The 21,635-nt window shown below is 41.9% G+C and overlaps 1 protein-coding gene across 2 annotated transcripts in view; it reads left to right on the top strand.

The window, feature by feature from the left end:
* The window catches only part of SUGCT (succinyl-CoA:glutarate-CoA transferase), an 875,539-nt gene extending 857,798 nt beyond the window's left edge, over positions 1-17,741 (top strand). For both annotated transcript variants that reach the window (XR_009494110.1, XR_009494109.1), the window contains one exon: positions 1,561-17,741. The gene's annotated coding sequence lies outside the window, so the exon portion shown is untranslated. The remainder of the gene's footprint in view (positions 1-1,560) is intronic.
* Positions 17,742-21,635: the final 3,894 nt, after the last annotated feature.

The raw sequence follows: 21,635 nt of genomic DNA, 5'->3' as shown, positions 1-21,635 counted from the left end.
TGTTAGTAGTCCTAGTACTCACTTGGTATGAAACCTGTGGGTTTTTTATTCTTGCTTGTTTTTTTTCCCCTGTGTTATACCATTACCATTACCATTGACCGCTCAGTCATGTCCGACTCTTTGCGACCCCATGGACTGTAGCCTGCCAGGCTCCTCTGTCCATGGGATTCTCTAGACAAGAATACTGGAGTGGGTTGCCATTTCCTTCTCCAGGGGATCTTCCCAACCCAGGGATTGAACCCGGGTCTCCTGCATTGCAGGCAGATGCTTTATCCTCTGAGCCACCAGGGAAGCCCCTACAGTAGGTCCTTATTAGCTATCTGTTTTGTATATAGCAGTGTATGTCAATGCAACCTCCAAATTTATTTCTTCCCCCTTTTCCCCCTTGGTAACCATAGGTTTGTTTTCTATGTCTATGACTCTATTTCTGTTTGGGGGCATATACCTGGAAAAAGTCATAATTCAAAAATATACATGTACCGCAATATTCATTGCAACACTGTTTACAAAAGCAAGGACATGGAAGCAACCTAAATGCCCACTGACAGATGAATGGACAGAGAAGAGGTGGTACACACGCACACACATACACAAGGGAATATTAGTTAGCCACAAAAAATTAAATAATGCCATTTGCAGCAATATGGTTGGACTTAGAGATCACCATACTGAGTGAAGCAAATCAGAGGAAGAAAGACAAGTATCATATGATATCACTTATATATGGAATACAAAAAAAAAAGTACAAATGAACTTATTTACAAAATAGGAATCAGTGCTTTATTTTTCTAAATTCTGGCTGCGTATCAGCACAACCTATGGAACTTCTAAAAAAACGGATACCCAGGTACAATTCCAAAGATTTAGTTCATCTGGGTAGAATCTTCTAGAAAGCCCCCTGGGTTTTTGAGCATCCACAGTTGAGATGGGATGGTTTATAGAGAGTTTCTTCCCATCAGATTCTTTAGCCAGAGCAAAACTGGTCTATTGCAGATTTCACAAAAGTTCAGGTGATCTCTCTTTAGCACAACTTCATCTGATGCTTCAACTTGAAATTTCACTATGTGAGGAATTCATTGAGAGAAAAACACTGTGAAAGGATCACATTTATGTTTTTGTAACAGTTAATTTAAGCACTGGTGGGCACTGGCACATGTAAATATAGACCCAAAGCAACTATAACACGTTATATGCATACCTCCACAGAATGCAGGGTGATAGGCTTTATTGCCTGTGACCTGCTGAAGCAACATCCCTTTAACTGGATTGCATATTTGGGGAAAGCCTGGAGACTGGCCTTCATTAAGTTAGGTTGGAAGACATCTTCAAGGGTGAGGGGGCTGTCTGAAAGACACAGGATACTCTGTCATTGCTCACAGCTCACACTTCTTTCTCCCTCTGCCCCTCCCTCCTTTCTCCTTTCTTTCTTTCTCTTTCTCCTTCTTTCTCTCTTTCTCCCTTTCTTTCTTTCATTTATGTTAAGCAAGATGAACATCATGTATATCAACCCCTGGCACTATAACTTAAACTTAAAATTTTTTTTTCCTTGTTGTTTTTCAGCTATTTCAAGTCTTCTAAATTGCAGTTACAAGTTCAGAATTCTGTGCTGCATTCCTTTGGGTCTTAGAAGAACATCCACCCTGAGAAGGAAGTAACCTAGCAGAGGTTAAGTGAAGGTGTTTGATACTCACTTGGTATTCACGTAGGAGACAGTAGATTACATGACTTAGTGCTTGCAAAGCAATTAGAATACTGCCTTGAGTCCAGTGAGCTTTAGATAAGTGTCTGTTAAACAGAAACAAAATAAATGTAGTGGAAAGCTGCTATTTTTGCTTCCCTATGTCACTCCATTTGGGTTTCATTTGGCCTTCCTTCCCCAATCAGTGAAATTCAAGTGGAACCAGAAATCCCAAAGCCTCCTTCTCCAGTCTTTCCTGCAGAGAGCAAGGCTTCCAGGAACAGGGCTGTAGTAAAACCTTTATGGGGGCCTTTTCAGCATTTTTGTTTTCAGTGACCCCTTCCTCCACAGAAAATGATAAAAATTGCAGTTTATGACTGCTTTCGTACAAGTGAAGTGAAAGTTGCTCAGTTGTGTCTGACTCTCTGTGACCCCATCAACTATACAGTCCATGGAGTTTTCCAGGCCAGAATACTGGAGTGGGTAGCCATTCCCTTCTCCAGGGGAATCTTCTCAATCCAGGGATCGAACTCAGGTCTCCCACATTGCAGGTGGATTCTTTACCAGCTGAGCCACCAGGGAAGCCATCAGGGAAGCCGTCAGGGAAGCTTTCGTATAAAGCTGGACATAATACAAGTTGTATTCATTATCATTATATTATGCTTTTCTTCTGATTAAAAAAAAAAATGTAAAATACTTTTGTGGCTCCTTAAAGTATCAAGAGCCCTAAGCACTGTGCCTTGTAGATAAGTTGAACTTGTCCTCTGGTCTCATAGTAAAGGCCTTTACTTTGGCAGTTCTTTTCCTCTCTAGGACAATATGGGAGTGTTTTGTTTTTGAATTTTGGGAGAAGTCAGATTTCATGGAGAAATTATAAGTCAAAGTCAAAGCAGCTCAAATTCTTAACTATCATTATGTCTGTGTGTGCCTATGAATTTCTCATTATACTTCACACATACACACACGATTGGTCTCTGATGGAAGGAGTTTGCAATCTGGTTGATAGGTCCTTAATTTATCCACATCCCAAACATTTTCCTATGAAGATCCAGACAGTAAATGCCATTCTAGCCCTATGCTATATAATTATGGTCCTTTGACTGTAAGCAGCTACCTTAAACTCTGCTTGACTTAGGCTTTTAAAAAAACGAGTTTATTGGAAAGTTACTGGAGAACTCTCAGAATTAAGGAAAAACTTCTTATCATTTTTCTTAAAGATGTTATGCTATGTGGTGTTTCAAAAGCCAGGGTGAGCAAACTGGGCTAAAATGTGAAAGGATGCCATTGGATGGATTTGAGAAGGGAAGTGGTGAAAGTGCTCTGAGTTACATTTTCATGCACGCCTGCAGCTGCTGTGCGGCCAGTGGATTGTAGACGTGTGGTGTGAGATTAGGAAAGTTTAGGAGACACATTTTGGTGGCCACATAAGGAATGATGGGGTTGTGCAATCATCAGTGGGAAATGACCATGCAGAGAGCTAAGCATGGAGGCAGAGCAGATTTTCAAGACTGAGAAAGGAGAAGAGGTATCCAAATTCCTCCTAGAGGTTCCTATGCTTTTGACATGACAAACTGGTCAACAGTTATGCTACCTACCAATAAAAAAGACCAAAAAACAGATTAAAACAACAACAACAACTGGACAAGAACCATGTTTGAGAATGGTATCAAAATTATTGTGGTGGCAATTTGAGGTACCAGTATATTCCCATATGGGAGTGACAAGTCAAGAGGAGGTATCTGAATCTGGAGTTTCAGGAGAAGTCCAGGGAGGTCTCTTTTCAACTTTTATGCAGATGATATTTAAGGTGATGGATCTGAATGAATTTTCTAAGTTAAAGATATAGATAGTAGTAGGCCAAGAAGGCACTCTCAGGTGAGCCCATTCACATGTAAAGTTTCCTCAAGAGAGGCGGGTAGAGGGAAAGTTGAAACAAGATAGCAGGCTTGGTGTCCCAGCAACTCAGGGAAAATGCATCAAACCTGTAGAGAAGTAAAGCCAGGAGAGAGCAAGGCCGCCCACAGCCTCATTTGGGTGACCTTAACCAAGGCAGACTGAAGAGTATGGTGGAAATAGAGATCTTACTAGAATGAGTTGTTTCTTTCTTCATTCTACCTAGAACAATGGGGAGCAGAGAATGGGTGTTAACTGGAGGGGTGTTTGTATGCTGATGGCAGTGATCCAGGACAAAGGGAAATTGTGACGATTTAGCAAGACTGGAACCAAGTCTTTGAAGAGACTAGAGGGCAGGAGATTCAAATGTGTTATCCAAACAATTAACATTTAATGGGAAAGGGAACTTCACCCTTATCAGAGACAGAGGGTGGAGGATAGGTAGGTCAGCAGATACAGTTGGGAAGGGATGAAAAAGCTCCTGGCTAATTGTTTTCTCAATAAAGAGGCAAGCTCATCAACCAAGGGTGGGCGTGATCATGATGTCAATGTATGAGGGATAGGAAGGAGTTGTTTGGGCAAATCTAAAAGTGAACATGAAAAAGAAATACATGTAGGGTGGCCTGGCATTACTGAGTGTCCATCTGATTTATCAACGTGAAATATATGAGATTAGTCATGATGCTGGAGTTTTGTCCAGCAATGTTTAGTTGCACTGAGAGTAGCTGTGGCTGCTATTATTAATAATAGTACTAGTTAATATATATTGAGTGCTTAATATGTGTCAGACACTTTTAAAAACACTTTACAAGTGCTTCCTTTATGATGTGTGTACTTTTACTATAGGCACAGAGAGGTTAAGTAAATTGTTCAAAGTCACACAGCAAGTAGGGGCTGGAGTCCATTACAGAGCCAAGGAATTAGACTCAAAAGACCACATAATTCACACATCATGAAGTTGTTACTAGGAAAAACAAGGCATGGTGTATAAAGCATCCAGCACAGTCCCCTGCCCATAGGAAAAACAGCATTTAGAGAATATGATCTATTCCATAGAATTTTGGTAGGTTTAAAAAAGCTGAAACATGTGAATTCTGAGCCTAGCACCTGAAGTATATAAATGCTGGTGCCCATCTGCTCCGCCCCCTCCCACCCCGGCTAATCGGACTCTAAATTCTGTCATTTGATTGCTGAGACTGTGTCTCCATAGGAGATCACCAGGTGGCGCCACCAAAGAACAAGTCTTTGACTTACCTTCAGATGCAGGTGGGCCCAGATGCACCTTGATAACAAAAAGAAGTGTTGTTGTAAGTAAGGGAATAGATAGAGAGAGGGATGGAGTTGCATATATTTGGGCCAGCAAATAAAACAGAGTGTGTGTATCCACAGAGACTGTTATGGGATAGACAGGCAACAGGGCCAATGCAAATTTCTTGGGCTTGCAAGCTAAATAATGAGACAGAAATCTTGCCTATTCTTTCAAAGCCAAGCTACACTCCAAAACTGTTTAATCCACAGGTCAGACAAAATTTCAAACAGTGGCATGGATGTGTCCTTATTTCCTTCACGTGCCGCCAGCACAGGTAACTGACCTGCAGAGTTGTAACTCAGAAGTCCTGCACCCCCGCCCCCACCTTCAGTCCTGCCCAGCCTCTCATTTGATAGCCATCTCTGGAGCTGCCAATTCCATCCAAGGTCAACAAATGAAAACATCTAGTGTTCCAAGGAGTGTTGCCTCATCAGGAGATTATTCTGGGCATCTTCCTTTGTGCAGTACCTGCATTCCAGTCATTTCTCTCTGAATGGCGACAGCCAGCCACAGAAACAGCCCTGCATGCTTTTCTTATCTCTGTTTGCCTCCAAACAGTGATGTAATGAGATTAAAATCTCTGCCTGTTTACTGTATCATCACCAATAGCTCAATGACTCTATGATGTTCTGGAAAAGGTATACATACAATTAAAATATAAGTAGAAAAAAAATTTTTTTAAACCCCAAAACTCCCACCTTGCCACATTATCATGGTCTGTGGGTACATTTTCCAAGTTCACCCTCCCCCCAGCCCTGGCCATCTTCATGCCTTTCTATTGTTTCCTGGATCACCCCACTAGGGCCATATGTATCTGCTTGTAGCCAGTGCAACTGAACTCCCCAAACACAGATTCCCATGAAAACTGAACAAAAGAGGAGGGAGAGGCAGAGCATGTTAAATGTCTCATTAGGCCTTCTGTCTGATTCTCATTAGATTCGCTGACTGCTTCTCATTAGGCCCATTGCCTCAACTTCTTTCAGGCTCTGAATATGTAGGCCAGTACTTATTGTCATGGTTGGTCGAGAAGATCCATTTCATTTATTCATAAATTGAATGTGGCTTCTGAAAAGTCCCAGACAATGTCTTTTGGCAAATTTAAGACAGGCTTACTGTTCTTTGCTATTTTTTTTTTTTTTTCTTTTTTTTTGAGCAATCTGAAGCAGGGTGGGCAGAAGAAATAATTTAAAAGACCCAGCACGAAAACTTCAAACCCTGCTGCAGAACTGGGGCACAGGGAGGTAATTGTTGCAGCCAAGAGGCTGGCCTGATGTGCAGACATCAGTAACGGGTGACATCATGGGCAAAGTCACAAATACCACTAGGTTCAGAAAGTAACCATTGCGGATATAACGAGATGCCCAGCGGACAGGCCGTGGAAGAGGGTAGCTGTCAGAGCACATCAGTGAGCTGCAAGTTCATCTTCCCTGCCCTCTGGGGATGTTTGCCCATTGTATTGAATTAAGAGCCAGATAATAACACAGAAAGTCACCACGCAGTTGAGTATTTCACAAGTTATGTGTGTAGTGCATTGCCCTTGTGAAAAGAAATCACTTGCATCTCAATGCGCTTCTGAGTATAAATCAAGTGCTTGATCTTGAAACTGAGCAGGACCCAGTAGGGGCTCCTGGACTTGGGGAACCTTTCTGCTTAGCCTCCATGACCTTCCCTGAGTTCCAAAAGGAGGATTAGAACAGTTGCTAATCCAGGAAGGGAAGATCAAGCAGCGTCCTGGGAGGAGTAGCAAAGAAACAATAGTACAGCCCAGGGGCAGGGTCCTGGTTCCACCTCAAGGATTACTCATACAAAACCTTTAAGCCCTTTTACAGAATTAAAAACCCAACAAATGGGACTTCCCCAGTGGCACAGTGGTTAAGAATCCGCCTGCCAAGGCAGGCGATATGGGTTCAATTCCTGGTCCAGGAAGATTCCACATGCTGCGGAGTAAAAATCAAACAAATGGAAGATGTCAGCATTCTCCACACCAGAGAAGAACTCCTGAGGCCAGACTAAAGGAACTAGAGAAGCTCATTAGGAAGATTACAGAAGGTGAGATTAAAGGAGGGCAGGCCCTGCATATACTCTAGTCTTATCAGCAACCCCACCTTGAACCTTGCCATAAAATTCCTCCCCAGACTCCACTGGGTTGGGACACAGAGTTTTTGGGAGTGGGAGACCACTGTGTCCCTCTTTGCCTGGGAAAGCAATAATAATAATTCTTTTATAAAAAATAATATTAACTAATAATAAAATAGAGTTAATATTATTGGAGTTCCCTGGTGGCTCAGATGGTAAAGAATCTGCCTGCAATTCAAGAGACCCGGGTTCAATCCCTGGGTCTGGAAGATTCCCTGGAGGAGGAAATGGCAACCCACTCCAGTATTCTTGCCTGGAAAAATTCCACTGACAGAGGAGCCTGGAATTCTACAGTCCATGGAGCCGCAGAGTCTGACACGAATGAGTGACTTTCACTTCACTTCAATAATAAAATGAATAATAATTCGTTTCTACTTCACCCAAAACTCTGTCTCCAAGATTCGATTTGGCAACAGGGTACGGAGGCTGAGCTATCTTCCACTGGAAAGAAAGCTCCAAGATATGGCAGGCTGGGAATAGGACTTACACATGACAAGATGTGTGTGACATCAGCAGACTTGGCCTTGACGGTCCCATAAAACACATATCTCCAGTGGGAGAAACAGAAATTGATGAACATTTTCTCCAAAAGTGGTAAACAAATGCGTTTGTTCTCTGTGTTCTCTCTGATCTTGTTTTCTGCCTTGATGTTTGAATTTCTCATTTGGTGAGCATGATATGGTCCCAAGATGGTTTTGAGTCATCTGGCGCCTCAAATCAGAGAAATGATATTCCTAAGGAATTTTTTTTTTTCTATTGGAGTATAGTTGATTTACAATGTTGTGTTAGTTTCTGCTGTACAGCAAAGTAAATCAGTTACACGTATACATATCCACTCTTTTTTAGATTCTTTTCCCATACAGGTCATTACAGAGTATTGAGTAGAGTTCCTTGTGATATACAGTAGTTTTTTTTTTTTTTATCTATTTTATATACTGAAGGGTGTATATGTCAGTCCTATCTCCCAACTTATTCCTCCCACTCTATATCCCCTGGTAACTATAAGTTTATTTCTACATCTGTAACTCTATTGACTCTACTTCTTTTCAAAGTTCATTTGTACCTTTTTTTTTTTTCAGTCCAGGAATTATCTTTTATCCCCTAGACAGTCAAGTTCAAAGGAGGTAACCTTTAGAAAGTAAACACTTCCCCCTTAAGTGAATGTGTAATGTGAACGTTAGCTAGAGGCCTCTAGAGGAAAGTCAGATTGCCCAAGAGAGACATTAATGAAATTAATTATCACCCTAAAACTGGACACCTTTTCCCTGCCCCATACCTCCATGTAGAGGGTAGAGCAGAGGGCAGAGAAGAGGTGCCTCTGTATGAAACCTTCTCCCGGTCAGGAAGTGAAGTGGGTATTCCCTAAGGAGGGAGGCGGGCGATGACTCAGTGAGGAGGCAGCGGGTGTGGTTCCTTCCAGACAAGCTCCAGCTGCTCCATAAGCCGGAAAGACATGGTCACTTCTCCTTTGTGGGTTTTGCCCGAATTTGCAATGTCCCATTTTTGAGATAAAACTGGAATCCTGTTTTTATCCTATGCCATATGAAGAATTTCCATCTCAGGACATGGCCATATCAATGAAGTTACATAGTTTTAAGGTTATTTATTGCTTTTGTATCAAAGTATGTGGTCAGTTGTAGAGGACCTACATGGAGTTTAGAGAATAGAAATTTCTGCTATGAAAGGGCATGGTCATTCCAAAGATGCTTCTTTGAAAGTTTTTTTTTTTTCTTTTTTCCTCCTCCTCCAACATTGACTTCTAAACGAGTATCAGCATCCTCAATGAGCCGCTCTCATCTTGCTGTAAGCACTCTTGCTTTGGAGGATTTGACTTCTGAGCATTTTAGGGAATCTGTATCCCAGACTGCTCATTCACAACATTCCCAAACAAAAAATTTTTTTTCTCTCAACTGGCTCAATGTTTCATGAAGTCCTTCTAAGATGGCAGGTCTCTGTGCATTAATGTCTGAAAGAGAGATTCTTATTGGTATCATGATTGTGGGGATGACATAAAAATTTTGGCTGCAAAGCTCTTTAGCAAAAATCCCAGTTCAGAGACAGGCTAGAACAATGGGCTGAAAATGATCTTGGCCTTTCAAAGTGCTTTATCCTATCCAAAGTTCCAGTGTGAGAACTTGATCTCCCAGAAAGTATTTCTTTTATTGCCAACCACAGAGAATCACTGACAAAACTAATTAAAGAATTTGAACCTCATTCTGTCTTTCGTTAGCTGACCCTCAACCAGGGGCTGGACTCGAAACAAAGATGCTCTGAACCAACAAGATACAGAATGTGAGGCTCTCACCGGGGTAAAGAGGGCTGCACGCTCTCATTCTCTGCTTAGAAAGAGCTACTTGAGCGCGAAATACTCTTTCCACCCTGCCCACTTTTTTTTACAATGGAAAATGCATTGGGTTGCCATTAGAAACAATAAAGTTTGAAGTTCCTAAAAGTCATTCACTTATTGGACTGGACTTTCCACCGTTTTCTTGAATTCCAGGAGCCAGGTCAAGGCAGTGAGTTCTCATGGAAAATTAAGCACTTTTGCAAAGGTACTTAAAGAAATATGCCTGTTTCAGGTTTCAGATTCTCAAGGGGATGATGGTAGGTCTTTGATTCTAGGCTTAAGTCAATGAAATAGACTTCCAGATATGAATGGACTTAGACTGATACTGAAGCTGAAACTCCAATACTTTGGCCACCTCATGCGAAGAGTTGACTCATTGGAAAAGACCCTGATGCTGGGAGGGATGGGAGGCAGGAGGAGAAGGGGACGACAGAGGATGAGATGGCTGGATGGCATCACCGACTCGATGGACATGAGTTTGAGTGAACTCCGGGAGTCGGTGATGGTAAGGGAGGCCTGGAGTGCTGTGATTCATGGGATTGCAAAGAGTCGGACATGACTGAGAGACTGAACTGAACTGACTGATGTACAATCTGACCAGCCTACTGAAAATCTCCTGCTTCCAAATTTCTGGTCTTATCCTGGGTATTTACGTTTCTACCTCTTTAATTTTTTTTCCCCCCTAGATTTTAAGATTTCATAGTTTGGCAGTCATAGGAATGATCACATGGAATGGCATTTATTGATTATCTTGGCTGTTTGAAGAATGACTATTTTAAGATTGTGGAATGATTTCTGAAAGTTACATAGTCATCCACTGGAGTGAAGGGATCCATTCTAACATGAATCTTTATTAATTTGTTAGACTGTTGCCATAAATTTAAAGAAGAAGGGCCTTAGGAAGGCTCCTGGAAAAAAAAATTATTTTACTGATCTGGAAAAATATTAGGCTTAGAGATTCATAATTTAGGCTTAAAGAGCAGAAAAACAAATACTATTTCATTTTCAAACGTATTTACTTTTCCATTTTAACTTTGGTGACAAAAAAATAGATTTTGGTGCAAGAGCCATCACATAAAAATAAAGGCGGGGAGGCTCCTGTCTCGAGTTGTGCACTAACCAGACTTACTGTTATTCTACCGATTGGTCTGTGCAATCTGGTCTGATCACTAGAGATTGCCCTCATTGAAAAAGGGTTTTCTAAAAGTATTTTACATCAAGTGAAGGCCCCCTTAATCCAGAATAAAGCTGCGTATATACAAGAGTGACTAAATATAAACAGAGGTCAACTCAAGCATGTGCTCAGAATGGAGGCTCATGCGCTGCTTTAAGTCTGGCTGAAGCATCCTTCCTGCTATGTGCACGCCTTAGGCTGTCACCCAGGGAACCAGATGCAATGCTTTGGCATGTCATCTAATCCCTTCACTCTGGAGACCTAGCCTTCATTGCCAGATAGATTCTCTTGCAAATGACCAAATACTTGACTTTGAACTTTTAGGGAAAGATTTAATATGGGGTGATCAATGAGTGAAACTACATTATGCAATCCCAGAACTATGCAAAAAGTAAGGAAAAGAAAAGGGAAATTAACATTCTTGGATTATTTGACCAAGAGAGCATGAAAATTCCTTTCAGTAAAAACCTCTATGACAATGGGGTCTTGAAGGAACTACAACTGAAAAGCCAAAGAAAACTGAAATAGCTGTATGTATTTTTTTTTTTTAATCTCTATGTTCAATTGTGCTATGTAGAAGCCACTATTTTCTCCTCCCTTAACAAAATCTTGGGTGTATTCCATAACTTCCTGGTCACATTTGGTAATTAAAACTTAGTGTGGCTTAATTTAAACCCTTAATTGCATATCCAATTTACAGCTAGTGCTGTGACTCTGACTGTTTAGAAAGAGGATTGGGGCCAAGATCTGGCTCTGGATCAATGCTGTCCTGTTCCTCCTCTAGACCTTACTACTTGGGAGCCTGGAGGAGAGCTAGGGGACTTTAGAAGCCTTCCTTAACTGTCTACTTGCTTCTGGAAGGGAGGTACCTCTGGACTTTGTTCTGATTTTTCCTGATTCCACCTACTACTTGGTGTTTCCCCATAGGTGTTCTATGGGGATTTTTAAGTTTCCCCACCCTCCCCAATTCAGCCTCATCTGCCATTAGTTCTCTGTGCATATCCCAGACCCTGACTTGGTGGCTCCTGAAGGAATCCCCTGGCTCCAGCATCCAGCTCCTCCACTAATATCTGGCTCCCATAGGTGGAGCCAGTGAAAGGCTGGGGTCCTCTTTCACATCATTCAAGCATGGAAGAAAACTAGGTAGGCTAGAGATCGTCCTGCCCTTCCCAGATATTTCTATCATAGTCCCTCCAAGTTCTGATACTCATACCTTCAGAAATTTCTAGACTGAATGAAGGTCACAGGTTGCGTATTCCTACAAGCTTTGCCACACCTCAGGGCTAACGCATCAAGCTGTTCTAAGAACTCTGGCATTCACCCCTCTAGGGAAACATCCTAGGGAGGGTCTGACAACTTTGGGAGTTCAGAAGACCTCCAATTAAAGAATGAGATGCCAACTTCCCTTTAATGCAAGTATTCCACTCATTACAAATGATTCTTATGGAGCCCCCTCACTGTGTTTTGGAAGAGGAAACACATTCTTCTTGGCTCCTTGAGAGTAGACTGGTACCAGGGTACTGAATTTCCCACATGGCCCTGACTAAGCTCTCTTCTCTAGCAGGGGAGGGAGGGCCTGGTTGGATAGTGCTTGATGGCAGTGGGACCATCCTGCTGCTTTTCAGACACCCTAAAGGGTAGTGTCTGGTCCTCATGTATGATGACGTCTTATGGGTCTTGTCAGAATAGAAAGATACCTCTGATTCCAATAGTATTAAATATCTTGTTATACTGGCAAAATTGGACATGACTTAAAAGTGACTTTTATGAGAGGAAATGCGGTTCCAAAAAATGCAAGTTCTGTGGTAAGTGAGGGACAATTGAATGAAAGATTATATTTCATACAGCCTGTTTTCACCAGTCTTGAAATAACTTTTATATGTAGGGCTTAAAGAATGAGCTTTTTCTTCATGAACATTAGAGGAAGGAGACCGAGTTGAGCTCAGTTTCCCAGATCACAGGCAATGAGCCACAGGACAGATCAAGATTGAGTCATGGAGTATACATTGTATCACATACCACTTGTTTAGAATTCTCTTGTGAAAGTGTAAGTGAAGTCGTTCAGTTGTGTCCGACTCTTTGCGGCCTCATAGACTGTAGCCTACTAGGCTCCTCTGTCTATGGGATTTTCCAGGTAATAGTACTAGAGTGGATTGCCATTTCCTTCTCCAGGGGATCTTCCCCACCCAGGGATCGAACCCAGGTCTCCCGCATTGTAGACAGATGCTTTACCATCTGAGCCACCAGGGAAGTCGGTGAATTCAGCTACTAACTTAGAGCCTAAAGACCTCTGGGCCATCTGTGTATCCATTCTTCCTCCATCCTTCTGCCCATCCATCGGTCCATCTCAGGTGTCTTGATGCTGCTGCTGCTAAGTCGCTTCAATCGTGTCCAACTCTGTGCGACCTCAGAGATGGCAGCCCACCAGGCTCCCCATCCCTGGGATTCTCCAGGCAAGACAGTGTCTTGATAGTTATCAATTAAACTGTTATGGCACAGTGTTTAATTATGTGGTCCTAAAAAGTCAGTTGCAGCAGAATCATCTGGAGTATTAACAAGTACCCCAGATAAATCCAGTTAAAGTTTGGGAAACTAATGAGAAATTCAAGTTTGTGAAACTCTGGGCTACACTGAAAACTATGGTATTCTTACCAATGAAATCAGTGGTTAGTCTTCTTAGTGACATTCCCCAGGCCTGAATAACCTCATGAAGAACCTTCCCTTGAGACCTAGTCCAACATGTTTTATTCACATACAAATTTTAACGTGTATATCTAAATAAAGTGTGTCTGCCAGTGTTTGCTCAGTATGTGAAAGGCTTTTTTTTTTTTTTTAAGTTCAGAGAGTTCAAATCAAAAGTAAGCTGACTTCCTGTCTGATCTCCTTATAGCGCCTAATAGCAAGGACTTTTCACCTTCTGAAATTATTGTTTACTTATTTGTTTTCAGTTCATTCTCCATCTTTGCAAATTTGAAGGTAAATTCCTTGATATTAAGAATCTTGCCTGTTCGTTCACTATGATCCCAGTACCTGGATTAGAACCCAGCATATAAGAAGCCTGCAGTTAGCTTTTGTTACTGACTCAACAAGCTACATAAATATACATGAGTAAAAGTGGAAACAGTGGATGACTTTATTTTTGGGGGCTCCAAAATCACTGCAGATGGTGATTGCAGCCATGAAATTAAAAGACGCTAACTCCTTGGAAGGAAAGTTATGACCAACCTAGACAACATATTAAAAACCAGAGACATAGCTTTGTCAACAAAGGTTTATCTAGTCAAGGCTATGGTTTTTCCAGTAGTCATGTATGGATGTGAGAGTTGGACTATAAAGAAAGCTGAGCACCAAAGAATTGATGCTTTTTAACTGTGGTGTTGGAAAAGACTCTTGAGAGTCCCTTGAACTGCATGGAGATTCAACAAGTCCATCCTAAAGGAGATCAGTCCTGGGTGTTCATTGTTAGGACTGATGCTGAAGCTGAAACTCCAATACTTTGGCTGACTCATTTGAAAAGACCCTGATGCTGGGAAAGATTGAGGGCAGGAGGAGAAGGGGATGACAGAGGATGAGATGGTTGGATGGTATCACCGACTCAATGGACATGAGTTTGGGTGAACTACAGGAGTTGGTGATGGACAGGGAGGCCTGGCATGCTGCAGTTTATGGGGTCGCAGAGAGTCGGACACAACTGAGTGACTGACCTGACTGAAAACACAAATTTTGCTAAAACAATCAGAATACACTGAAGTGGACTAGGAGATCACAGAGGACTAATGAGTGGATGGGGTTAATTTTGGAAATATTTCTAGAGGTACCAACCTTGAGCTGAAATCTGAAAACACTTCTGAAAGGTGTCAAGAATGGAAAGTAGAAACTATCTCCTCATCTGTGTTCAGGCAGAGGCCTTGAGGCAGAAATTGAGAAATGGATTCTGAAAAATCAGAAGCCCAGCTTCACTGGAGCAGAGAAACCCTGGAGAGAAAGAACACGTGAGAGGGGCACTGAGGTGGGGCAGGTGGAGGGGAGTTGGAATCAATGGTCAGAAGTTTCTCTTTAGTCCAGATGGTAATAGAAGGCCACTGGAGGGCCATGTTTACACATTTTCAAAATCCAATTAGGATACCACATGTTTTTATGGTCTAATCACCCATTTTGGACCCATTAAATAAATTAGTTGAAAGAGAAAAACAAAAGGAAAAATAAAACGATGTGTCATTCATGAGCATTAGGAAATCATGGGACAAAAGTGCGAAGTTGGAGTGTTTGACCTGGAACCAAATTAATCCAAATGTGATCTTGATGACTGAGTCTCCAACTGAACCAGGTGCATGCTGATGTTTGAAAATATGAATGGATAAGAAGAAGAGGAAAAAGAAAGAAAGATGGTGGTTTGGGGGTGAAAAATAGGCATCTCTCTCTCTTTGGATGGTTTAGACATCCCCCAGCTGAGGGTGGAAGGTTGGGCTCAGCTGATTTCTCATGCTCCATTCCAAGCTCTAGAATCTAACTGTTCTGTAAGAGCACTGGTTGAGATGCAGGAGGAGGAAGCAGCTGTTGGGGAGGAATTCCCTCTGGAGATTAAGGAAAGCCAGCCGTCCAGATGGGCTCAGACAGAGAGAGAAGAATAGAGAGAAAGCAGCCTCGGGAAGAGCCTAGGACTGTGGTACCTACTGTCCATCCTTTCTTCTGCCTTCACCACAAATTAGAACCTACAGAAAACAGTGTGTAATGACCCAGCAAGAGTGGGAAGACAGAGAGAAGGCTGTTTTCTTGAGACAGTTACCATCCTCGTTTTCCTGTGCTAAGACAACTTTATGGTTTAGAACCCCATGACTCAAAGTGTGGTTCCCCCGTGGGGGCTGCCACAACCCCCAGGGTCTTGTGAGAAATACAGAGACTTAGACCTCACCCTGGGGTTACTAAAGAAGAATCTGCACTTTCACAATCTTCCCCATGTGATTCATAAGCATGTTAAAGTTTGAAAAGCACTGTGTTAGAGGATCTGGAGCAAACTAGATAAGATAAAATGAGAGGTGAGGAAAGTGAGTGAATTGTAACCCCGTGGGACAGGAAGCAGAGTAAGTGGTCCCACCCCCCAGTCACAGTTAAACTTGGACAGGTTACGGGAACTGCTCCAGACCCACCCACATATATCCAACCACGGAGACTCAGACTCACAGACGTACACTTGTGTACACAAATGCAAGTCGCTGGGAATTGCATCGGTGGGAGAATTTCTGCTCTTTCCAACCTCAGATCAGCTAGTTTTGTTCTTTACAACGTGACTTCAGAGCTACTGTCTCTTCCCTGCATTACACCCAGTTCCTTTCATCAATTATGTTTTATGTTCTTTCCCTGTTTTCCTTCATACTTCACTCTGGTCTCTTTCTTGAGTGCAGCCCCAGGTCAACCAATAACCGGCGAGGCCAAATCAAGACAGTTAGAACCGTAGTTATTTGCCATTCAGCTGGAAAAATAATGATTCCCCAGCTTCTCAAGTGTGGAAATTTCCCGGAACCAGCCTCTTTCCAGGGCCTAGGGACCCTCCTGCATTAGCTCCAGTGAACTTTCCCTCACTCGTAAGTGTTTACTTACACTCCTCTTGAGGGTCCAGACTTGCTGAGCTCACACTCCACCGTGTTTCTTCCCATCACCTCAAAAGTTCCTTATTACCTTTCTGTGTTGTTTTTTAGTCTCTGTAAAGGGGAGGGCATTAGCCTGACTTAGGGCAGCGGTTTGACCCTGTTCCATGACTCTGTGGCCCTGGTCAAGCTCTTCAGTCTTCAGGAGCTGCGAATTCCTTACCTGTAGAATGGGAATAATAATATATGCACAGCTGCTATTATTATTTGAAATTTATCATTATCAAAGAGGCAGTGTAACCTAACGTTCTCAGCATGGCACCTGCATGTAGCAAGTACTTAAAAAATGATAAATGACATCAATCCAGGGACTTTGATGATAAATTCATTAGATAATCATGACTTGTAAGAAGCATGAGTCTATCCAAATGCCTCATTTACATTGTGATTACTTCAATTCTCTCTAGGCAGGGTTATGCTAAGATTTATACAGGTTTTAGGTAAGAAGATTGTCTATTCAATTACACTAATCTTATACCCAGAGAAATTAAAATAAAAATGAAATAAGGCAAAAGTATTAAAAATCAGGAAATGTATCCTGATCAAGCTATAGGTGTACTTTTGGACTCTCAGGATCTATGACAAAAATTCTAAATAAAAGGCAAAAGAACTTGACCTTGTTTAAGTATTTCCACATTCAGAAAGCTTCTACATATCTGTGTGAATTACGTGGCTGCCAGCACACTAAGGCCATCTGCAAGCTACCATCAGTAGTCCAAGTAAAGAATGTCTGATAACATCTTATACTGGGATTTTTTTTTTTTTAACTAAAAAGTCACTTCTGTGATTGCAGAAAGTTTTGTCCCACGCAATTGACTGTGCTGTTTTAGAACAATGATAAACACAAATGGCATTTCACTTCAAACTACGGAAATACTGCATGATTTCTGCTCCTTTGGCTGACCAGCCATTTATCACAGGTCATTTACATAGGGCTGGACGGCTTGGTAAACTAATCACTCAGCTCCTTCATGTGGTACTGTGTTCTTCTTAGTACATGATGTGAAATTAGTTTGATGATTTCAGTTCCTCCTCTTGGGATCCACAATCCCATTCATAGACAAAACCAAAAACAATTTGGCTGAACCTACCAGTCTGGGCTTCCATCAGGGGATGATAGTGTCTCGATGCTGGATTCATGGACAGTCAGTTACTCAACTTTGACTTCTGAGAGGACGCTTTGGGTGAGGACAGAAATAAAAAACAGTAATTTATAAAGAAAAAAGTGATGTCTATGGGTGCATAGGTGTACATATGCATGTATTATTTTAGAACTTTGAGACAAGTTTTTATTTTTTTAATTTATTTTTAATTGTAGTATAATTGCTTTACAATATTGTGTTTGTTTCTGTTGTACAACAGCATGAATCAGCTGTGAGTATACATGTCTCCTCCCTCTTGAACCTCCCTCCCACCTCCCCCATCTCAAACCTCTAGGTGATCAAAGTTTTTATTTTTGCTGTATATCTATCACAGTGTTTGAAACTTAAAGAAATGAATTTTCTCTTCAAATTTGGATGTGTATATAAATATCATTTGTCTGGACTGAGCACACTCAATGCTGTGGCTTCTTGGTCTCCATCTGCTCTGAAATCATGGAACTTTGTCTGTACACATGTGCAGATGTGTGACTTCACGAGTGTATGTGTGTGTGGCTGTGGTGGTGTGCTAATGTAGGAGTGCAAATATTCTGACAGAATTTCAAAGGGCTGCTTACTAAAATTTTGATCATGATGTATTTTAGCAGCTTTGAAAAAAAAGAGAACCATTCCTTCAGTTTTTTTCCACTGGTTTATCTTCCCAATCTCTCACAGCAATATTTCTTGTCTCACACACTCTTCCCAAACTTTGCAACTTTTCCACAAAAGGTGGGGTTTAAATCCACTGTCTTTGAAACTGTGCCTTTTGGTAACTACCCCGATAAATAAAATATTGTGGACTTGAGGCTACGTGCCTTCTGAGGCTGGGCCATAAAGAGCTTGTAGTGTCTGTTTCTCTCTCTCTTAGTCTCTCCCACATGTGTTGGGAGCTCTGAGCTGATAGGTAAGAAGTATACGCTCCTTGAAGCAGCCATGATGGAGGCAACCTAAGGAGACAGCACATCACAGAGGGAGTTGTGCCTGAGAAGCTCAGGGGTCCAACTCCCAGTTCTCTGAGTCTTCTTGGTTGAGGCAGTGAACTTGCGTGGGGCCAAGGGAGCTTTCAGAAGACCCCACACCCTACCCTCATGCTGCCCTCGCCTGAGCCAAGTACAGCCAGGTTTGAGCCCCCACAGCTGAGATGGAGTGATCCAGATGGGCAGTGATAAATTGCCCCCTCAAACCATATCCAAATCGCTGATCTGTAAAATTTGTGGAACCAAATTTTAAATAATTTAACTCAAAGACAAACCAAAACATTTGACTGAATCCACTAACCTGGGCTCACACAGGAGGGCTGTTGTGACTTGATGTTGATTTGGTGAAAGTCAGTGGCTTCTGAGAAGGAGGCTTTGCCTAGAGAAGCAGATTTTTTTTTTAAAGTGTACATAATAACATTGTGCTAATGCAGTTTCCTGGTTTTAATACTGAAATATAGTTACATAAAATGAAGACATTGAGGCAAACTGGATGAAGAGTACATGGGATTGTTCTGTGAATTTTTCCAACTACATGTGAACCTAATTATTTTTAAAAAAATTGTAAGTGGTAAATATGAGTACATTTGTGTGTGTGTGTTGGGGTGGGGTGGAGGATGTGGTGAATGGATTGATTTGGAATGGTAAACATTCTGGTGGAACTTCTGGTGACTCAATAAAAGTTCGATCATCATGTATAGTAGCTACTTGAAAACAAAAAACAAACATCAAATTTAGATATTTTTATTAATTCATTCATCACCATCCCCTCAGTCTCATGTCAAATTTAAGAAGTGAGAAAGGGCATTTTACTTTTCAGTCAACTCACGTGATGTCCACACTGGAAAACCATTAAATGCGTTAATAAAATGGATCTGAAGACCGTAAAAGAGGCCCCACCTCTCTCGGTGGGTTCCAGGTTCTTCCAGGCTACTGAGAGGACTTGGAGATGTGACTGCCAGGCTGCAGGTGATGATCTCTGAAGAGAAAAGCTACCGAAGTTGGCCTTCATCCCAGGAATCAGTTTGAACGGATGACTAAGGAGATGATTTTTTCAACAAGGGAAAAGGAAATAAGGCAGAGTTACACAGCTTCCCTAAGAAAATTGTTCCTCAACTTTCTGAATTCCCTTTCTGGTTTAATTATTAGGTTGATTTTACTGGCAGTTGGAGGAAGGTGGCAGACATAAGGTATTAGAGGTCTAACACAGAATTCACAGGACCTGTAGAGCAGGTGGGAGAAATTGGGAAAGACCAAATGAAAGTGTAAAACATACAATTAGTCACTGTATGGAGTGTCCTGGAAATCTACTCATTTCCCAATAACATACCTAAGAACTGTGCTTTTATAAAACTAAAAAAATTTGTTTTCATTTTTGGCCTCACAGTTCGCAGGATCTTTGTTGCCCCACCAGGGATTGAACCAGTGCCTGATGCAGTACAAGCATGGAGTCCTAACCACTGGCCTGTCAGGGAATTCCCAGAATTGTTGCTTTAAAAAACACAAAAACAAAAAGGTATCATTGTAGGCAGAGCCTTTTAAATGAAGGAGAGAGAATTACAGGCAGGAGATACTGCTGTGGATCCTAAACATTGAGAAGACTTTTTCTCCGCAACAGTCTGATGGTCATTGAAGGAGTCAGGAGTGAAAAGATGGACTATAAATTCAAGATGAAGCTCAAATAATAGGCTCTTGTCTCAGAAAGAAGACCGATTAATTGATAGTGGCGTGAATGGAGGTTTTTTAGTTTGCATGGGTTGATGGCGTGTGCACGCTTGTGTGTGTGTGTGGATGGGTGTGTGCGTGTGCGGGTGTACATGCTGGTTTTAAGCAATTGACGCAGTAAAATAAATTAGTGCAGATTGCTGGAAATGGCTGTGACCAGACACTTTCAAACTTGGCTGACCATTAGAGCCTGTAGTGTTTTTAAAGTGTAGATTCCCAGGCCTGACTCCAGACCTCATGAGTTAGAATCTTTGAAAGCAGAGCCCTAAATTCTAGATTTTTAAGTTCTCCCCAGGTGATTCTTTATATCACTCAGCTTTGGAGAACTAGGTAGGAATGAATGGATGTTTCAGTTTCCCATCCTTCAGGTGACACTGGCATTTAGCCATTTCTATTCAACCACGCTGAGCTAACAAGACTGTCCATGGGCAGATCCTGATGGAGCCTTCCAGACAATCAACTCCGGAGACAACAGCAGACCCGGTGTGAACTCTCCACCGTGTGGGAAACATAGTCACAGAGACTTTATTACCAGATTTGTCTATTTTAACCCAAGAATCCACTTACACATATCCCCCTAAATCTCTTTCCTGCTTCCTCCCTTGACACAAAAGGTCCCCAGGCTCTGTGTAGCAGTAGGAGTTGGGGTGTGCCAGGAGGGACGCCCTCAGGAAAGACCCCCTTCTCAGCTGTATGTCTGCATTCAGTTAGATTGGCTTCAAAGATCTGGTATTTTAGGGATTCCTCCAGACTGTGAGCACTTGTTGTTAAAAGGAATGGGTGCTCATAAAATTGGTTCTTTATGAAAACAGCCTGTCTGGCCAGATTGACAAAGGGAAAAGGGCTTTACTCAAAAATGGATTCTTCTCAGTCTTGTGATCAGCAGAGTTTTATCTTGATTGTCTCCATCTCATTCAGGGAGGGTTAACTTATATTCCTTATAAGCCCCAAACCTGAATGGCTTGACAAGATTAAATTTTTCTTCCCATCTCAATGCACTGGAGGCCACTTGGGTTTGTGTTCTACAGGGTTACTCAGAGACCCAGCATCCTTTCTTCTTGTTTTGCCACTTTCCAGGGTCTCAGACTATCCACTCAAGTCTTTGCATTAGGCCAGCATGCAAGGAATGAGGAAATAATATGGAAAATCCAAGGGAGGTTTGTTGTGGTTACAGAATAGGGATTTTGGGAGCTAGAACTCAGGTTAATGGCCTCACTAACTGCAAGGGAGACTACAACATGTAGGCTAGCTATATTCTTAGAAACAGGCTTTGATGAACATACAGTCTTTGCCACCATCTCTTTGACAGCTTTGAAAATATGATGTGATGAGAATATATTTATCTGTGTGGCTTCCCTCCCCCACACCCATAACCCACAGCTACTCATGAGAAAAACATCACACCAATCCCCACTGAGGAATAGTCTACAGAATGCCTGAGTACATTCCTCAAAGCTCCAGAGTCAGTCATCAGACACAAAGTCTGAGGAACTGTCATGACCAAGAAGAGCCCAAAGAAACCTGTAAGTAAATATAATGTGGTGTCCTGGGAAAGGAAAAAGGGTTTTAAATAGAAAGGAAGGGAATTTGAGTACACTAGGGACTCTGATTA

The sequence above is a fragment of the Bos taurus genome, chromosome 4, assembly GCF_002263795.3.
Source record: "Bos taurus isolate L1 Dominette 01449 registration number 42190680 breed Hereford chromosome 4, ARS-UCD2.0, whole genome shotgun sequence".
Classification (NCBI taxonomy): domain Eukaryota; kingdom Metazoa; phylum Chordata; class Mammalia; order Artiodactyla; family Bovidae; genus Bos; species Bos taurus.
Note: the sequence above shows the minus strand (reverse complement) of the source record. Positions and strands in the feature narration are given on the sequence as shown.